Source organism: Bacillus rossius, chromosome 14, assembly GCF_032445375.1.
Source record: "Bacillus rossius redtenbacheri isolate Brsri chromosome 14, Brsri_v3, whole genome shotgun sequence".
NCBI classification, from domain to species: Eukaryota; Metazoa; Arthropoda; class Insecta; order Phasmatodea; family Bacillidae; genus Bacillus; species Bacillus rossius.
The window spans coordinates 15192490-15211848 of record NC_086341.1 but is presented as its reverse complement, the minus strand read 5'-3'; positions in this window follow the sequence as shown (position 1 = coordinate 15211848).

Genomic DNA, 19359 nt, shown 5'->3' with positions numbered 1-19359 from the left:
ACAAGTCTTCTACATTGCTGCTTTGTCATCCCAATAAAACATGTTATCCATTGCTGTCGAGTAATTCCTTAAATCTTCTAGCTGCTCTTCAGTGAAAACTTCTCGAAATCTTCCACCATGAATAGGCATTTCCTAGAAAAAAATACAATTAGGTAGGCTAAATACTTTTTAATTAGAATTTTTGTTTAATGAAAGCCTGTAGGGCATGAACAATTAAGAAACAACTGTAAAAAAGCACTTGGGGCAAGATGACGAGTCGTCATCTTGCCCCAGTCAACTTGCCCCGATCAGCAATGTTATTAGTATTAGATTTTTTCGCTAGGAAAAAATATAAAATGTTAACAATATATAGTGGTTAAGAAAAGTATATTGTCTAAGGTAATAATGTGTGGAATTGAATAACCAAATATCTTACCTGTTTGTCCATGAGATATTACTTCGAAGTTCTTGAAAATTACAATACGTCAGACCAAATGTACGAATATCACCTAACAAACAACTAAATGGTGGCAGCAGCTTCACTGTGCGATTCTTTAGTGCCCAGCAGTGTGGATCGCTAGTAGTGTCTGTTAGGTGGTGCTATCTAGTAACATGACGTGGAACTAAGTCATTCGTCGTCTTGCCCCGCTCGTCAACTTGCCCCGTCCTCCCCTATATATATATATATATATATATATATATATATATATATATATATATATTAGTAATTCAAAACAGACCTTGTGTAAGTTGAATGAATTCACGACATTGCATACAATTTGAATGTATTGCTTTCCTGCGATGGACAGATTGTCTTAAAATTAGGATAGATTAAAAAGAAGGAAATATGCTTTTTGGTTTCAACAGTTTTCAGGCTGTAAAAGTTTTATTAATAATTGATTTTGTATCCGTTAAAGCATAGCATAAGTGAACGGAGTACTTTAAGTTTATAAAGTGACTGGCCGCTACAAATTTTTTTCACCTGTGAAGTCATTAACGTTAAAGTTTTTTTAAATTATTTTTATAATTACTACAAACGTAATAATGGTATCAATAATAATATTTTGACAGTGTCAGAAATTCTCTTAATATGCGATATCAGCCTTGACGATGTCTTATTTGCGATGTTAAAAAATATAAACATTTATCACGGGTTAATAACATTTAAAACATAGATGGCGTCTTTTAGTTCCCACCTTCCTGCCCCCCCCCCCCCCCTTCTTCCCCACTGATTGATACACACCAACACAACGCAATTGCTACTATTGGTGTTCTGCAACGGACAAGCGCTCTTAAGTGGCTTACGGTATGTCCATAATTAATTAAACACCCGGGGAGGGGGGAAGGGGGTTGGGGGGGTAGGACAGTGAAAGTTTACGGGAAATTGTTGTAGTTTCGTAAGCTATTAGAAAGAGGTAAAAGAGATGCGCCACTTCGGAGAACAGCGTGTGCCGCTAGGCGGTGCTAACGTGTCGCCAATAATTTACACGAGGCGATGTCGTGTGTTTCGCAAATAGGTTGCCTAACGGCACGCACTTGGCAAGACGACTGCGCACTTGGCTCACTAAGGAAAGGGGTATGTTCAGGGGGAGGGGGGGGGTTGACCGAAGGGGGAGAAAAAACATTACGCGGGAAACGTGACAGGACAGGAGTATTTCGACTTTAGGCGAGCTGACGTCATCGACTCTCCAGAAAATGTCGCAACAAAAGGCAAACAAATTCAGACTAACAAACAATAAAAAAAAATTAATTCGTAGCAAACTCTTAGACATGTGTAATATCTCATTAAGGTTGTTATAGAGAGTATTTTTCCTTAAAAAAAGTTCCCATTCCTACCATTCCTACATTTACGAACTCAACAGAAATTTACTTTAAGTATGAATCTGAAAGTTATTTGTGCAAAATTCCCGCAGTTATGTTCATAAAAAAGTAGTAAGCAAACTTACGGTTTAACGACGGTTTTGGGGTAAAGTGACCATGAAACTGAACATAACGTGGAAAATTTCCGGAAGTCGCACCACGGTAACGGCTGTTGTAGGTAGTCTTTCTGCGAAAACTCACTAAAACTGTTTATTAGAGTCATAAATTAATATTCTCCGTGGCTTTTTCCTACAATTTTTTTACCATTATTTCTTGCAATATCTTTTGGATTTTTCGCTTCGAACGAATTTTTATCATTTAGTTTTTGGCAAATAAATATATATATTCATTCCCTGTATTCAAAAGTAACTTCACCGTAACTAAAAAGTTCTAGGTCTAATTGCAATCAAAGAATGGCTAGACTCATCTACATAATTAATATGCGACGGATGATTGGTGATCAGTATTTTAATGTCAGCTCCGACTCAGGGGGGCTCAGTGTATCGGAGATACTGGCTGCTGAGCCGCAGGTCTCAATGTTTTATTCCCAGTAATGGGGGGGATTTGTCACTTGAGGAACATTTCCTTCCCGGGTTCAGGAGTTGGTGTTGTGTGGTCCCTTGTCCTCCACACCGCGGAAGGCAACTGAAAGCCACTGCGGGATCATATCGTCAAGTACGCCCCGGAGACGATTCCCATCACCCTCGCTGCGATGGCCTTGGAACCGAAAATGGCCTTATGGATGATCACCTAATCATCGTCATTCCAAATTATTAACCGGTACTAAAATGAAAATATTACATATCTAGGAAAATTCTGTTTAGATACGATTACATTAAAAGGAAAGCTTGTTGTTAATTGGAAAATCTCGCCTTTTCCAACATTTACTGCAAAGATGATATGGTTGATGAAAGCATCCATTGTGCTTTCGAACAAACATGCTTGAAATCACTCTGTGGATTTGGAGCACGGGATAAACTCTAATTGCTGAGTCTTAGACCTAGTTTTTAAAGTAGTTTTGGGCCCACCCGCCAGATAGTAGCTTTTATAATACATTACAAACAAAGCTACATTGATTTGTGACACGTATTGCATCAGCTATTATCAGGCAAACAAATGACTGAATGATTAATTCACTTTATCAGTTGTAGAATTTTTTTATTTTTTTTTATCTTAACTGTATTCATTTTAAATGTGTTTTGTATGATTGCTTGGATATCCGCGTCTACACTTCACATTTGATTTTTTTCCCTCTTATTTATTTTCTATATTTATGTTTTTTTGTATTTGTATTTGTTTTATATTTGTATAATGCCAACTTATTTTTGACTATGTCCGATGACTGGCGCTTAACCAAACTATAAATACATAAAAATAATTTTTTTTAAAAATTTTCAAGTGACATTTCATAAATTAGTACCACTGTCAAACCTGAGAGAAGTTGAATGACACGAACGATAGTTAGCACCAGACTACAGTTTGTGTATGATAAGATTATGTGCGTGCCAAATGAGCGTACTGACGTGCCGAAAATTGTTTGTAAAAGATAACTTTACTACGGCGGGGTGTGAATGCCTTCAAAATTATCTTCGCCTGCGGCCATCTTCAATTTTTGTTTTTCACAGGCGTGTGTCGCGGTGCCAGTTTTTCAAACTCTTGGAGGCGCGAACGCCAAGAAAGTGTAGACTGGCGAAGCACCGCCTAATTAATTCCGTCAGGCAAGGGGCCGAACTCACCCAACGCCATATCTTCTCGGCCAAAACTTTCCCCACTCCTCTCTTCACCCCCCCCCCCCTCCCCGGTCAACCACTTCCCCAAAAACTCCCCACGCAGGTTTCGTCCGCCATGAAAAAGCACAAGAAGGAAAAAAAAAAAGTAAAAAAAAAGGCTTGGTCATAAATACGAGTCTGTGCGCAAGGTGGGGTAGGGGGGAAGGGAAAACTCTTCCAATAGGTAGACAATTACTCGTTTCTGAATAATTTACAAGGGGAGGACCATGGAAAACAAGGGTTGGTTTATGCAACAAGGGTGTGATACGGGGCAGCACCTTCAAGAATCTTCTGTAGGATGGGGTCTTGGCATGAGAGAGAGAGAGAGCACTGAGTGTTCTGATAGGTGCGAGGACAACATAAACAAAACATAACCGAAAGGGGGAAAAAAATAGGAGGAGGGAAAATTTCGGGATGGGGCGTCGCAGACTTTGAAATTGCCCCCGAATGAGATGAAGGCTTTGGGAAGGGGAAGGGGGGAGACAGTGTGGCACAAAAGGGTGCCTGAATCTCAAAAGAACAAGCATAATTCTTGTTTGAAGAGATGCAAGACTTTCCCTGAGGAATAATGCTCAGGAGTGCTGGAATATATTAACGAGAAACAACGTGAAACATGAAACCTACCTACCTACCTCCCTTCATCTTTGTAGCAACCATGGAAGTGAGTGTATATATATGTGTATACATATTGACGATCCCTTTTACACAATGTAGACTCGCCACACGTGTCTGAGCATGAGACAGCGATTTTGTTTAGGTAGTTCTTCGCCTTTCTGTGAGGTGATTTATCCTGTTTTTTTGGTGTATCGACCCGGTTCGTTATGTAGCGTTAAAGCCGGCTGTGCCACGGTGGAATTTTGTTTTGGACGATTCCTTGCTAGCTTCCACCTCCGCTGGTATGGCATGTTCTATGGAAATACCAAGTTCGTATTTTATTGAATCAGTGAGAGCGATAATTTTAAATGAAATTGGTTTTGCAAAAATAGTCTCGAATATTCATTTACGTTTCATGTGATGTTATGTAATAATCATCACAACAAATAATCACTTCAACGAGCAAAGAATAAACTTAAGGAAGTTGTGGAAGAATGTGCCAGATTATTTGTAGAGTCCTGCAAAATTCGCGCTGGTTTTTGGTTCTAGGTTAGAATCCACACACCTTTAGGTAAACTAAAAGTCTTAAAATGTCCTTGATTGCTGCCACATTCAATTTTCTCTCCTTGTCGCGAAAACGAGCCCATCCACGTACATAGCATAGTGCTTTCTTTATATATCTTTCTTTAAGTACCATTCTCTTTTTTTTCACGTCAGGAACGTTTCGCACCAATGTTTCACGAAAAGGTTTGCATTAAAATCCGGCCTGGAATTTTTAATCTCATCGTGCCCAAAGAAATATTCTCTTCAAAAACGTCAATGAAAAAATAAAATTATGCGCCGATTTCCGTAAATTTTTTTTTTAAAAAAACCTCAATCACTGTCTCGAAAAACGTATATCATGCATGCAAAAATAAACCATAGCCATGTGTTGTAAAAAGTTTGCAATATCTTTATTGTAGTATCACATAATCTTTTTTTAAAAGTACTTAAAATGTATTTCTGTGCGTGAGTCACCTCGATCAAGAGAGGCTACGAATAGGTACCGGAAAAAACTCACGGGTTCAATAACCTGCAGTATGAACTCCATAGTTCTACGTACACTCGGTCAAATGTCACCCACCCATTGGCTGTTGTCTTGTGGAGACGTCCCAACGTAGCATCCTGTGATTCGATAAAGCTTTGGTCTGGGGCTTTCTCACTGGACCAGAGTCGTCCAGGTTAGTTGTGAGCCAATAGCAGATGCAGCGCTGAGGTATAACTATTTGTATTTTAGCCTATCGCGAAATTAATTCGCGAATTTTTCCGGTCTCTAGCTATGAAACGCACGTTGCCTCCTCCCGCAACTGTGCTGGGCTGCTGGATGCTAGAACCACCCGCTTCTTCACACACTTGAACACGACAGCTGCCTTCCTCGCCAGGGTCAGTCACCGCAAGACAGTCACAGCGACTGCAGCCCGGAGCCACGCTTGCGTTGAAGACTTGTGAGAAATTTCAAATCTCGGAGAAGTTCAAAGAAACAGGCTCCAGAGCGGGCTTCAGGTAGCTAGCTTGCTCATTTTCCTGTTCGGTATTCGAGCGCGCACTCCCCCCTCCCCCCTCCACCAACACCGGTTGTGATTCTTTTGTAAATGGTACAAAAATATTCATGTAAAATTACAGAGGATTGTTAATTTGTACATTTACAAGAAAACTGTATCACTACAAAAAAAAATTTTGTTCGCGGTAATACTGGATTTGGATTCTTACCCGGGCAGTTATTCCTTGTGTTGTCTCAGTAGCGCCAATAGTTAAAGTTATTTTTAAACCGTTTCCTTAAACGGGCAGCATCTGGTCGGGGTATGTGTGTGTGTGTATATGTTAGTGAGGCGGGATGATAAGATTCCAGAGAGGTATAGCCTCAAAGTGCAAGGTTCTGAACTGGCGCGCAGTCTTCTCGTCGTCACAGGAAAACTGTAAAATTCCAGCGGTGACCATAATATCATATGGCTGATAAATGATGATAAAGGTGTAAGCAAGTCCCTTAAGTGCTTTCAAGAATCTGTACATGCTGTTTTACACCTAAAATAAACTCCGAAAACACGCATTTTAGTCATATACACTCTTCTAAAAACACAGCTTAAATACATAATCCGAAATCAAAAGTATTTTTTGGCCCTCAGAGAATTCTTGAAAGGTTTTCGTAAACAGACCCCTACTCGGATATCCTGAGTAGTTTTTAAATCGCTTTTGACGTGACAACGTCTAATAAATCGATGAACGCCGGCTTCACGCACGAAAAAGTGTCCCGTTACGTACACTGTCCCGTTACGCACATTGTTCCGTTACGCTCATTGTACGCTTGCGCCGCATCTATCTCTCTTCCACTCTATTGGAACAACCATCGATTTGACATTTCGAGGCACATTAAACTTGAAACACTCCCATTCGTTTCCTACTTTTCCTATCATCGTCCTATCCTTAACAGAATAATAACACAGATTTGAAGAAGTTAAATAGCAAACTTGTATAAAAGTTATAGTTAAAATAATCTGTTCGTTAAAGTAATAAACATATTTGAATTAATGAGCGCAAATTAAAGTAAATTTATCAATTAAATTGTAGATTTCATTTCACTCCTTCTTTGTATCCATACAAAATAGTGATAATTGAATTAAAATGATTCAATTTGATTCATAAAAGTATGCAATCATTTCATCAATTTTTTTTTATGACGTTGTCACGTTAAACTATCGTCCGTAAACCGACTTTACAGACAATCAATGTTTTTTTTCCTTGTGCTCTATGTCCCATGCTCTATGTTCTTGTCGGGAAGAGGCGCGGCAGCAGGAGACGTACATCCGGGACCCATTCTGGCCAATCATCGTGCGCCTTCGAGATTCGCCCGTCCCATCTCGCAGCTGGGAACTCCACCGCGAGGCGCTCTTGTTCTTCCACGCCGCGCCGAGGGGGTATGGGGGATGGGGCGAGGGAAAATAAAAGAAACGAAATGATGGAGCAGATTTCGAGAAAAATTTACCCATCGGAGAGAAGCGCGGACTCGGGTTCGAAGAGTCTCATTAATTAAAAAAGAAAAAAAAAGGAAAAAAAAATTGGTCGCGCCGAGTTAAGTGAAACGGTAGAGATGCGACGGGCTGGCACGCCTATCGAGATTCTTCTGCAGGAAGCCCTGAGAACTAACTGCCCGGAAGCTGCGGTAAGACTTTGCGTGCGTTGCCCGACTTTAACTGGAAATACAGCAGTGTTTGTAACACGTCAGGTCGAGATTGTGGGACGTGTACTTGAAAAAAAAAAAACGGGAAATACAGCAATGTTTGTAACACGTCAGCTCGAGATTGTGGGACGTGTTCTTGAAAAAAAAAAAAAAAAAAAAAAATGGGAAATTTGTAATCATCTTTTAACACACCTGAAAGTCGCCTTGGTAGCTGATTTCATAAGATCTGAAAGTGAGTAAATATTTAATACGTAATATCCGTCGTCAGGAAGGCATCAAAACAATGCAAATGCGGTTGCCATTGATGCGATAGCATAGAGAAATAGGGTAATCTTGGTATCTAATGGCCCCCTGCAACCCTCGTTGGGAGCTGATTTTCGTAAAATATTTTCTTAGCGGATGTCTTCGTAACGAAAGTAATGTACGTGCTAAATTTCAAGTCTGTAGGTCTTATAGTTTCTGGTAGTTCGTGATGAATGAGTCACTGAGTTGTATTTCGCTTCGTACAAAATTTACTACCCCTTTTCATCCCTTTAAGAATGGAATTTAAATAAATCCCTTTTTAGTGCACCTCTAGGGTGCTCAAGGAATATTTCCTCCAAATTTCAAATTTCAAGGACATTCGGTTCAGGATGTGTGTTGTCGGTCAGTCCGTGTTAATTATTCTATTAAGTAGATTCTCAAATAAGTTTAATCATGACTGAATTTCACTCAACTATGTAATGTATTTCACAAAGATAACATTGTTTGGTTAAAAATTAGCTATTTTTTAAATTATTGCAAGTTATATTACTTTCTTTTAAACTAAATTCCAGTAGAGAGATTAACGTTTATTAATAATCTAATTAAGATAAATATATGGCATTGAAAAATTAGTGTAAAAATTTCTCAAATATTTATCAGGTTCCTTGTTAAAAAAAATATTTTTACCATTTTTTTTTGTTTCCCAGCTTTAAGAATAGGAAAATATAGAATATCGGAATCTCATCTCTATAAAGTAATACAGTTTTGCTGGTTTTTCTCAATTAGCATTTTTGCATGCGTCGAGCGGATATAAATATTGTATTTTAGACTTTTTCCTTGAAAGAAAATATCCTATTTCATGAATTGGATCTTTGAATTTGACTCTGCCAAAACTTTCAACCGTAATTTTTAGTTACAGAATCTTTAATAAGTTAGCTATATGGACGCCATCCTGGTCTTAAAAAGTACTAAAACAATTATTTAAATGTTTCTTAAATATTTAAAATATGGAAAAAAATTGTTCTTACTTCGGTCGAGCTCGGCGAGTGTAAAAGCTAATTATTTAATAATATAAATGAAATATTAAAATAAAATGTTTTATTGTATTTACACATACTTCATATAGCCACTTCAGAGGTAAAAATGGTGACATATCCTTCTTTCCGATGTTCTCCAGTAGACTGACTTCCCACCATATAAACCAAAGTATATTAACACATATTTTCCCACCATTATCAGCTAACAACAGCCAAATTGGCGGTCATAATGGATTCTCTTTCTTTCTTCTAGGGTATGCAAATGTCGATCGCTATCTTGTTTAATTATTTATCTGCTAGAGTGTACTAGTATCGGACACCTTTTCGTCAGACAACTACCCGGCCGCCATTTTGTCGGCCATCTTGGCCGACATGTAGAAATTTTTTTAAAATCCTAAAGAAATTTTGGAAATAATTCTAGAGATTACTTTTTTAAGAAATTTGATAGACTAATAATTTATTATTAAATTTTATTGAATATGTTTCTAAATTACTTATTAGCAATCACAAACTTGCATGTAGTTTAAAATGCGTGAATCATGTTTCATTACTTGCTAGTAATCGGTTTGTTTATTTAGTTTGTAATTTTTTGTAAGTTGTTTATCGTTTTCTTGTTTATTGTCTTTTATTTATGTTGGCTCAGTTATGTTTTTTTTTTGTTATAACTAGAGACCGGAAAAATTCGCGGATTCATTTCGTGATAGTCTAGAACCCAAAAACGTTTTCTTTTTTACTGCATCAGTGATTGGGCCACAGTTTATCTGAATAATACTCGGCCAATAAAAAGCCTTTAACAAAAGAAGTACCGAATCACTAGCGTACCAGTTAACAGGTGTCATGAGTCAGTAGCCAATGAGCAGATGTAATTTTCCCGCGTGCATAGAGGATCATGGAGTATATCCTACAGGTCATTGAAACCGCGAATTTTTCCGGTCTCTAGTTATAACTTTACGTTTAATTTTAAAACATGTCTGCGGTTATGTGGTGGACAAGGCGGCAGGCCTTAAAGTCGCCACGCGAAATAAGTAGATAAATAATTGAATATTGGGTGCAGATGCCTACCTAGATATTACATTTCAAACCCTCAGCATGTCGGGTGGGATGCGAGCCAGGAAGGCATAGGATGTGTGTTCTAGGGACATGCATATTTCGCGAAAAGATTCCGAGAATAGCTGAAAGTTAAAACACTGTAGCATCGTCTGTGTCTCGTGATTGGGTGAGTTTCTTTCAGGTCAATATCGATTGTTACAACACCAATCACAGTGATTCAGTGCGGAAGCAAACACGTCCTGAGTGGCCCGGGTCAAACAAGGCGACGACTTCTCTCGCAGACGTCCGCCGATCAAAAGGAATAAACCACTGGTGTGAGTATATAAATTAATTGTTGCAGTCTAATGGGCGTTCAGATTTATTCGCGAAAAATGCCTGCCCCTAACCACGGCAGAGAGGACGGCAATAGAGACGTAATCGAATGCTGCAGTTTGTGGTAGTAATTAATTCCGAATTGTAATCGACGGCGCACCGGGCAGTTGGAGCGCGGCGATAGGCCCCAGCGGGAAGCCTTCATTTCACAGACGAGAGAGCCACACCCGAAGTTCCCCGAAGTTCCCCGAAGTTCATTCTCGCTTTTTTTTCCGTTCTATCTCATTGTATAAACCGGTGTGGCATTAAATTTTGCGGTCGATTAGGATAGGTTAGCTACATTATAAATACGGGGGAGCTGAATTGTTGCCCCTTGGAAGGGCAGGCCTTCAGGATTTTTCTGGCAATGGTTTGTTTGTACAGCGACTGGAAGGGCAACCCATCCAATTTCTGAAAACACGTTTCTTTAAGTGTTTAATTTATCCTGAAAACTTGCCCCTTGGAAGGGCAGCCCATCAGGATTTTTCTTACAGTAGTGTTTTTGAAAGGTTGTCGGAATTGTTGCCCCTTGGATGGGCAGCCCATCAGGATTTTTCTGACTGTGGTGTTTTTGAAAGGTTGTCTGAATTGTTGCCCCTTGGATGGGCAGCCCTTCAGGATTTTTCTGACAGTGGTTAGTTTAGGTTAGGTTAGGTTAGATTAGGTAAGGTTAGGTAAGGTTAGGTTACTTTAAAAACTAACCACTGTCAGAAAAATCCTGAAGGGCTGCCCATCCAAGGGGCAACAATTCAGACAACCTTTCAAAAACATCACTGTCAGAAAAATCCTGAAGGGCTGCGCTTCCAAGGGGCAACAATTCAGTCGCCCCATAAATACTTGAAAAGATTTTGGATGGTTGGTTATATAAGGTAAGTATAGCTACATTAAAAAATACTGTAAAATCATTTTATGGTTGCTTAGCAAATAACTTTTTAATGTGTAGCTATCCAGGGCTAGGAAACCGTTTACATGATTTCACAGTATCTTTAATGTAGCTGTCCTAACCAAATCAACCGTCCACAATGTTTTAAAGTATTTATAATGTATAGCTAACCTAACCTTATTGACCATTAGTTATCATGAGTTAAAATGAACAAAAAAAAACACCGAAGATGCACGATCGGGCGTTTGGCTCTCTCGGCTGTGAAAAGAAGGCTTCCCGGCCCCAGCTGCGACAGACGACGTCACGAGGACCGCCGTGAAGGAGGGGGGGGGGGTCGGATCACGAACTGTGCCCTTTTTTTGTTTTTAATCACACGCCTCTCATTCTTCGTCCGAGCACAGCTTCGAAGGAGACTCGCAGGAGATCTCGAATTATATATTGGGGGGGGGGGGGAATTATAATACTGTCTCGGCTTTGGGATGAAGAAGGTTAAAAAAGGGGGGGAGGGAGGGAGAACAAGTTACTGTGAGAAAGTGTCTTTCCCCCACCCTCCCCTCCACTTGCAACCTCTGAGTTGCGTTCAAGGGTATTAACCTGAAGCCTAAAAAGCATTGGGCACATCCCCGAAAGTCTATGTCAACACAGGAGAACAAAATAAGTCTGTACTTTTACAAAAAAAAATCCTTTGAAAACCAGCTGCAAAGAAATAGTTCTTAACACTACAAGAAAAATACTATATCTTTGTACAACTGATTGCTATGGATATTTCTGCATATATGAACTATGTTTTTCGAGATAATACTGAGTATTTCTTGCGAAAATTGTTTTAATTGATGTTTCATTCAAGCATACTTTATTTTTAAAACCAGGAAAAGATTATCGCGCATAAAAAAATTGATTTATTTTGTTTGATCATGCTTATTATGTACTTAGTTAATAATGGAAAGCTATTCAGGAAACTGTTTACAAATAACATTTAACTATTGGCGGTACTGGTACAACAGAAAGCATAAATGCCCGGGCAAGGATCCGAACCCATGTAAAACTGCGAACACTATTTTTTTAGTGATACGGTTATTTTCATGCAAATGCAAAAAAATTTAAATATCTGTTATTTTACCGGAATATTTCTGTTACGTTTACAAAAATAAAATACATTTACTGTAAAACTTTTTTTCTAATTTTGGACAGTTCTGTGAAATATTATCTACTAGTTGTACCCATTTCCCAATGGTCACTTGCGAATTACACGTGATATTTGTTTGCGAGCACTGACAACCACAATGCTGACATGACAGCTTTTGCAGAATGTTACGTGAACCATTGGCACTACTTTTGATATCTGTCAGATCTGGAACGAATTACGTGGCTCAGAGTAGAACAATAATTCACTAGATATATATATATTTTTGAACGTTCGAAAATTAAACTTCATTCATTATTTGCAAACACTTTTTTTTTTAATATAAAGTACACGCTGTTCCGCGTGACTCAAATTCGTCCGCCGAGTTGGATGATTGTATTTTCAGGTCATGACCTTTTATTGGGACATTTTCTTCGGACGTCAAATTTCATGACAATTGCACTTTAATTTTTTGAAGAAAATTAAGTCTGCTATTTTGAGGTCGGTCCCATCTGAACCAACACTCACTGCAAAGCACCGCTTTATTTACCAAGACTCAACACACACACCAGGTAAACATTTTTGCCTAGTTGAGGCGTAGCCTGCGTATTTAATAAAAAAAAAACCGAAGGTGAAATAATTTATGTCCAAAATTTTAAAAGGGTGGCAGAAAATCAACAAAAAGTTAGTGTGTGTTTGAATTTTATTTTATATGTTTATTTTTGTGCAAAAGAACTAAAGTTTATAATAATATAATATCCTATACACCTACATATAATATCTAACTCTTCTTGACAAAGAAAAAAAGGTCTGGTACTGGTCCTACAGGTAGCATCTCATTTACTATTATTATTTTTGGAGTTAAAAAAAAACCTGATTGCACACACGGTGCAAACAACGGCGTGTATTAGAACGCTTGTAATGAGAAGACACAATCGGCGCTTGGAGGCCAAGGAAGAGGTCCGTGGTGTAAAGCCACCAAGTCGCTGCTTCGTTGTTTTGTTTTTCGTTTGTCCCAAGGAACCCATCAAACCGTCCAGATCACTTCTCTCCGGCTTCAGATTTCGCCTCTGCCTTTCCTCCCCCTTCCCCCGGAGGAACAATCCTTTCCCATCTTCCCACCCGACATGGGTCCGGCGGGCCGAGCACTTTTACACGGTTCGCGAGTAACGACTGCAATTAATCCAATTAACCGTTAATTAATGACCCTCTTCCACCGGTAACACCCTCCCCCGCCCCTTTTCCCTTCTCTCTGGCACGCCCCGTCTGCGAGGTGGGGATATCCTACCAGGGTTTAATGGAGTTTTGAGACCCGCAATCAGTATCTCTGAGAGGGAGCCCGGAGCATAATTCAGGCGAGGAATTGTGGGGGGGGGGGGACGGGGGAAATTGTTCCCCATCAGGAAGATTTGGCGCCGAGAGTCTTACCTTTACGGGAGTGAATCGTCCCGGAAATGTGCGAGCATTTTCTGGTAGCTCGTATAAGACGGACGCTAACAATCTATCCTGGACGACGTTCTGGGAAATAACGACTTAAATGGACACTCCGATGTTATAAGCAAATTAAAAAAAAAAAAAAAAACATTAAAAAAAGATACATTTTGTTTTGCGATTTTTCTTGTTGGAAAACAGTTCGTTTGGAAAGGTCCAATGTATTCTATACAGATAGATCACCTACAACTGCGTGATTGTTTAACGTGCTGGATTTGATGATGACTAATCCCTGGTGAGGGATCTTTCACCACCAACACGAGCTCCCTAGAGACATAGGGAAATGGATACGCCAATTCAACGCAACTTGGAGCTGTTTGAGGAGGAGATGTGATGAGAGGTTGAGGCGATCCATCTCAGTATATTTGTGGCATGTCCAACATAAACTTTCGGAGATCACTGAGAAATCCGTTTGAAGTGAATATTCAGTCATTTCAATCAAGAGGATATCTCCAGAATCTAGTAACAAAATTTTCGTATACGTAAGGATTGGAAAAAATGTTTTTTTTTTGTTACGAATATCTTACACACCAGTTTTTTTTGTATTTAAATAAATTCTGTTTTTCGTGGCACAGCCACGATGATTATTATTGATGAAAATTCATTTGAAACAATTGTCAGTGTTTTTATTACATAATTTATAAGATGTTGTGATAAGGTTTTGAATGCCTCTATTTCAAGCGATAGATTCATTTTTTTTATTTTGTAATTTGTATCTTATTTAAAACCTATTAAATCGTAGCCTTGTTTGTATGTTAAGGGCTCAATATAACGAAATTTCAACTTCTACAAATCAGGCAAACAGAATAAACTTTTAAAACACGTGTTATGTGTATGAATTTCAGTAAATGATGCATACTTTGTTTATTTTTAACTTATTGCTTCTCATATTATAATAACCGTAAACTGTATTCATTTCTACGTAGCCATAATGATTATTAGGTGCAATCGAGAAGCCGAAATCGCGAACTATTTGTTTGACATGTTATACTAAAAAAAGGTATTTGTGGCCGCCACATTTACGATACCAAATATATAACGAGATAATTTTGAAGTGAGCAAAGAAGTAAGGGATCGTCCATTAATCACGTGTGGCTCGAAAAGGGAGGGGGGGGGGGTTGGGAAAAATCACGAAATATCCCAAGGGGGGAGAGGGGGTGTAGAGAGATATCACGTGTATTTATTTTTTCGCGCGATTTATACTAAACCGAAAAGCAACGCGTGACCTTGACTCGCCATAGCCAGGCAACAATATCCCCGCCCGCCGCAACATGAACCACCCGGCTCGGCTTGCCAGTCGCCAGTAAGACTGTGATTTTGGTGCCGAATACATGCTTAATTATTAAGTTATATGTTTTTTCACATATAAGCCTTTCCTTTATTATTTTTTTATGCCAGTGAGAATAAACCTGCAACCTTAATGTGTGTCTAGACATTTTTATCACTGTGCTTAATTTTCCAGAATTAAATTAGATTATACCTATATTTAAAGATAATAGGCCTATTCTGAAATTTTTAAAAATATTTTGTACCAAAAAAATACACGTGATTTATTGGGGGGGGGGGGGGGAGAGTCTAAAACCTCACCACAAATCACTAGGGGCAGGGGGGTTAAAAATTTGCTACAAAAACATCACGTGATTAATGGAGGACCCCTAACCATTCACATGCTGCCCAACTGAGACGCTCACAAGTCAGCAGTCAATGAACAGGAGATGCTTGCTCGAGTAAGCAAGGGAACTCGGGAGTCCATCCTGAAGGTCACCAAAGTCGCGAACTTTTCCAGTTCCTACCGATCAAAGACTACTAATGGCTAGGGACCGGAAAAATTCGCGGGTTCAATGACCTCTAGGATGAACTTTATAGTTCTACGTACACTCGGTCAAATGTCACCCTCTCATTGGCTGCTGTCTTGTAAAGGTGTCCCAACGTAGTGGCCTGTGATTCGATACAGCTTCAGTTGAGTGTTTCTCACCGGCCCAGTGTCGTCCAGGTGAGTTGTGAGCCAATAGCAGAGGCAGCATTGAGGTATAACTATTTTAATTTCAGGCTGTCGTGAAATGAATCCGCGAATTTTTTCGGTCTCTACTAATGGCCTTTCGCAGTATGAAAGTTTCCCCCCTCCCCCTCGTTTCACTCACGTAGGCAACAAATGTCAGTCAGATCTCGAAGGCTCTTAACATTGTGCTTATTTTTCTTTATTTTTTTCTTTTCACAACTTCGGCTATAATTAAACTGGAAATTTAGCACTCACAAAAGCAAGTTTGTGTATCAATGCTTCTCGTTACTTTTATCTACGTGCGGTATTTTGACAAATGTAAACATTTTCAATGATGAAAAACAAAATTAAACAAATTATAACTTTCCTTAGTTATTATTATGTTGAAAGTTAAAAAGAGCAATTAATTTAGATTCATCATAAAGTATAGTACTGCTTCAAAAATATGAAAAAGTAAAAGCATTTAACATTAAGCTACAAAAGAATATAAAACATTGATTAAGTATGAAATAAATCTCTCCTTCAGTTAAATTATCAAGTCAAAGATAGTTACAATTTTTATTTTATGATATTTTTTTTTTTCAAGTATAACAACAATTTTTGTGAGCAAAAATTCTAAATAGCTTTTTGAAATTGTTTTATGAAATAGAGTAATAGTGTGCCGTGTATGATAATTAGGAGCTACATAACTTTATATCATTTTCACTTCGATAAATATTCATTACTGCAACTCTTACATACAATAATTTAATATCAAACGCTAATAGAAGTTTGAAATTTTCTTTGGATGGGTGCAATTTATTCTTTAAATAATGCGTAAAATTAGTTTTTGAATTGTAATAAATGGTTTCATTTAAGTTTTGTTTATTTCTCCATAGGCCAGGAGGCCATACTGCAGAATAGACTGAAAATTTTCAATTATAAAGCATTCTAATTCGTTCAACAGATCATTGAGCATCATAATTAAAAAAATAATCATCCTATTGATGTCCGAGTGTTAAGATAAAAATGAACGAGGCAGTTTTGTGTCTAGTCGAAAAGTGACTTAATGCCTAACTGGCACATTCACTTGATGTAGCAGCTGTTTTTATTTGAACGGAAACAATAAAACGCAAGAGGCCAGTCGCTTTTACCAGCGAGGCAGTGTAGTCATAGTACTGATGGCTTTAACTTCGAGACTTGAATGTGTGAGCCTATACTTATATCTTTGAAAACTGTGCAAAAAATTCAGTGTACATTCCTTGGGCGGTTTCTTGAAACATTCATTTAAACGATATTGAGATGCACCAACGTAAATCTACCCCATTTTAACCGTGCCGAATGGGTTCAAATGAATATCCAGCAAACTCTGGCTTGAGAGTAGCTATCCCCCCATGACCTGAATATATTTTACTTTTCGCTTGAAAATATATTTCTTAAACTGTGACATGCAACGTGTCTCAATCTTGTCAGTTCTCGAAAATATATTTTAGTGGCCAGCTACACATTTTCCAAATGTCACTTTGAAAAACATTACATTATGGTATTTCTTGGTAAGTGGGTTTTAGCTGAGTAAGAGGCTGTTACCCTGATGATTATGATTGCAATATAGACCAAAACATTTCTAAGCTCTTCACTATTGACGCGGCGAACACCAGCAAGCTCAGAAACCTCACACAATGCCCGCGGCAGCCGAGGGTTCTTATAACCGAATATTGAACATTGCGGCAGCAGCGCCTGGTACTACTTTCCAGAACCGTCAAACTCGATGCTAGCTACACGACGCCGACTGTATAGTAGTTCCCCCGTCAGCTAGGGTGACGTCACTTGGGCGTGACGGGAGAGGTGGAAGGGAGTCTTGGTCCCAGAAGATCGGCTGGATGGAGTTGCCGTGTGTGGGTTTGCCTGCGACGTGTGGGGGGACCGCCATTTCGGGAACTGGCCGCAGACGGTCAGCTGGGAATCAAAACCCATGGGCTGGGACGGGACACCTTGCCCCCCCCCCCCACTTACAACAAGAGCACACCCGCCCACCGGTGTTTCTCCAGCCCGGCGCGTCCCAGAGCAGATCCTGATAGCCGGTCCCCGGAGGAGGAGTAACGTAATGACCGAACCGCCACAGCGACAGGCGGGACTGGCGCAAAAAGGCGAGCGGGCTTCCCTTGAATTATTCAAACTGGAAATAATGGGCTCACTTTTACACTGGAAAGAGAGAGAGAGCGTCCTAGAGATGGGCCTGCAGGAATGGGGAGGTGTGCGAGGGCGGATGAAGGGACATCCAACTACAACCTCCCTTCTTCCCGCCGTACCACCCCCTGAGCAGCGATCAAGGGGTGGTGTAGGGGGGGGGAAGGGAAGAGATGTCCGATTCGTAGGTCCCACGGGGGTGTGAAGCTTACCTGGATGGATGTAAAAGAGGGAATTGAGGGGGGGTTAAAGTGGGAGGTAGGGAGCCGAGAAAGGATTGTTACAGCTGAGCTCGCGGCGGTAAAGGCATCTGGGAAGAGGAGAGAGGGAGACAAGTCCCGTAGTCTCCCAGGCTAATTGCGAAATTTGTTCGTTTTAATAAAGTTAGAGGGACTTCAGTCCCCTCTACACCCCTCCCCCACCCCCCTTTTTCCTCTGCTCTGATTGCGCCGCGCGTGCTGGACCTAAACAGTGGGCGGGGATACGAGGATTTACAACTCCTGAGTAAGGTGACAACCAATGGCCTTCCAAGTAAATTACTGTGCTCGGATTGCAATTAAAAGCAAGCTGTTCTTTCGCGGACAGTACGCATCTGAGCAAGTGTTGTGAATGGAATTCGAATTGTCTGTGAATAGCAACAGCCTTATCTCTGTTCAGGGAAAGAAACTGTTGCTCTAGCGGTGACAATTCTTTGAAATGATAGTGGACACTTTTGATCTGATGGAACTCGACTCTTTATCACTAAAAATATCCTCTATTTTGAGAGAGTCATTTTTAGATGAATCTGCTAGGCAAATTTTTCCACGGATAGATTTCACGAGTAAAGTATTCTTTGAACTTTTGACTGAAAATATTATTTTATTGTCACATGCCAATTGCACGATTGTATTAGCAGTGGCAAAAATGGTACATTTTAAAACTTAGAAAATTTTTCAATTGTGGGTACAATAATTTACCTGAAGAGATGCTGTTTTTCCAAATATATTTTTAGAATGTCCAGTGTTTATGAAACATTTGGAAGTCAAATTTATTTGCCTTAAAATTTTCAAGAAGATTTCAAAATAGTTTTTAACTGGTTAAGAAGGAGGAATGAATATATATTAAGACAACTTGGGTTTTCAAATGTGCAACCCAAAATATTACCAATGATTTCATAACTATAGCAGTATAATTTTTTGAAATAAAAATGGCATCTACATGTAGAAATATTTCATGACTCCTAAAGTAAAGAACTATTCCCCATTCATCCATCTACTATGTTGTTTGTTACTTTTTTACACGCTTTATATTAACTTCACCTGTATGTTTGTTTGTTTGTATGTTTGTTTGTATGTTTGTTTGTATGTTTGTAATCGACTCCTTTGGGTGCGATTTTGACCCACTTTAAAAGGCAAGATTTCATTCAAACTTTGTAGATTTATCGAGGACCGATGACAATACACTAATTTGATAAGATTATTCCATTATTAAATTTGCAAAATAAGATTTTTGTCAATTTATATAATTTCATAAGAAAAGAGTTCGCACATGACCGAAATGGTTTTCTTTACAATGTGCGAACTCTTTTCTTTCAGTTTGTCTTTGGCGCGATATAAACAAA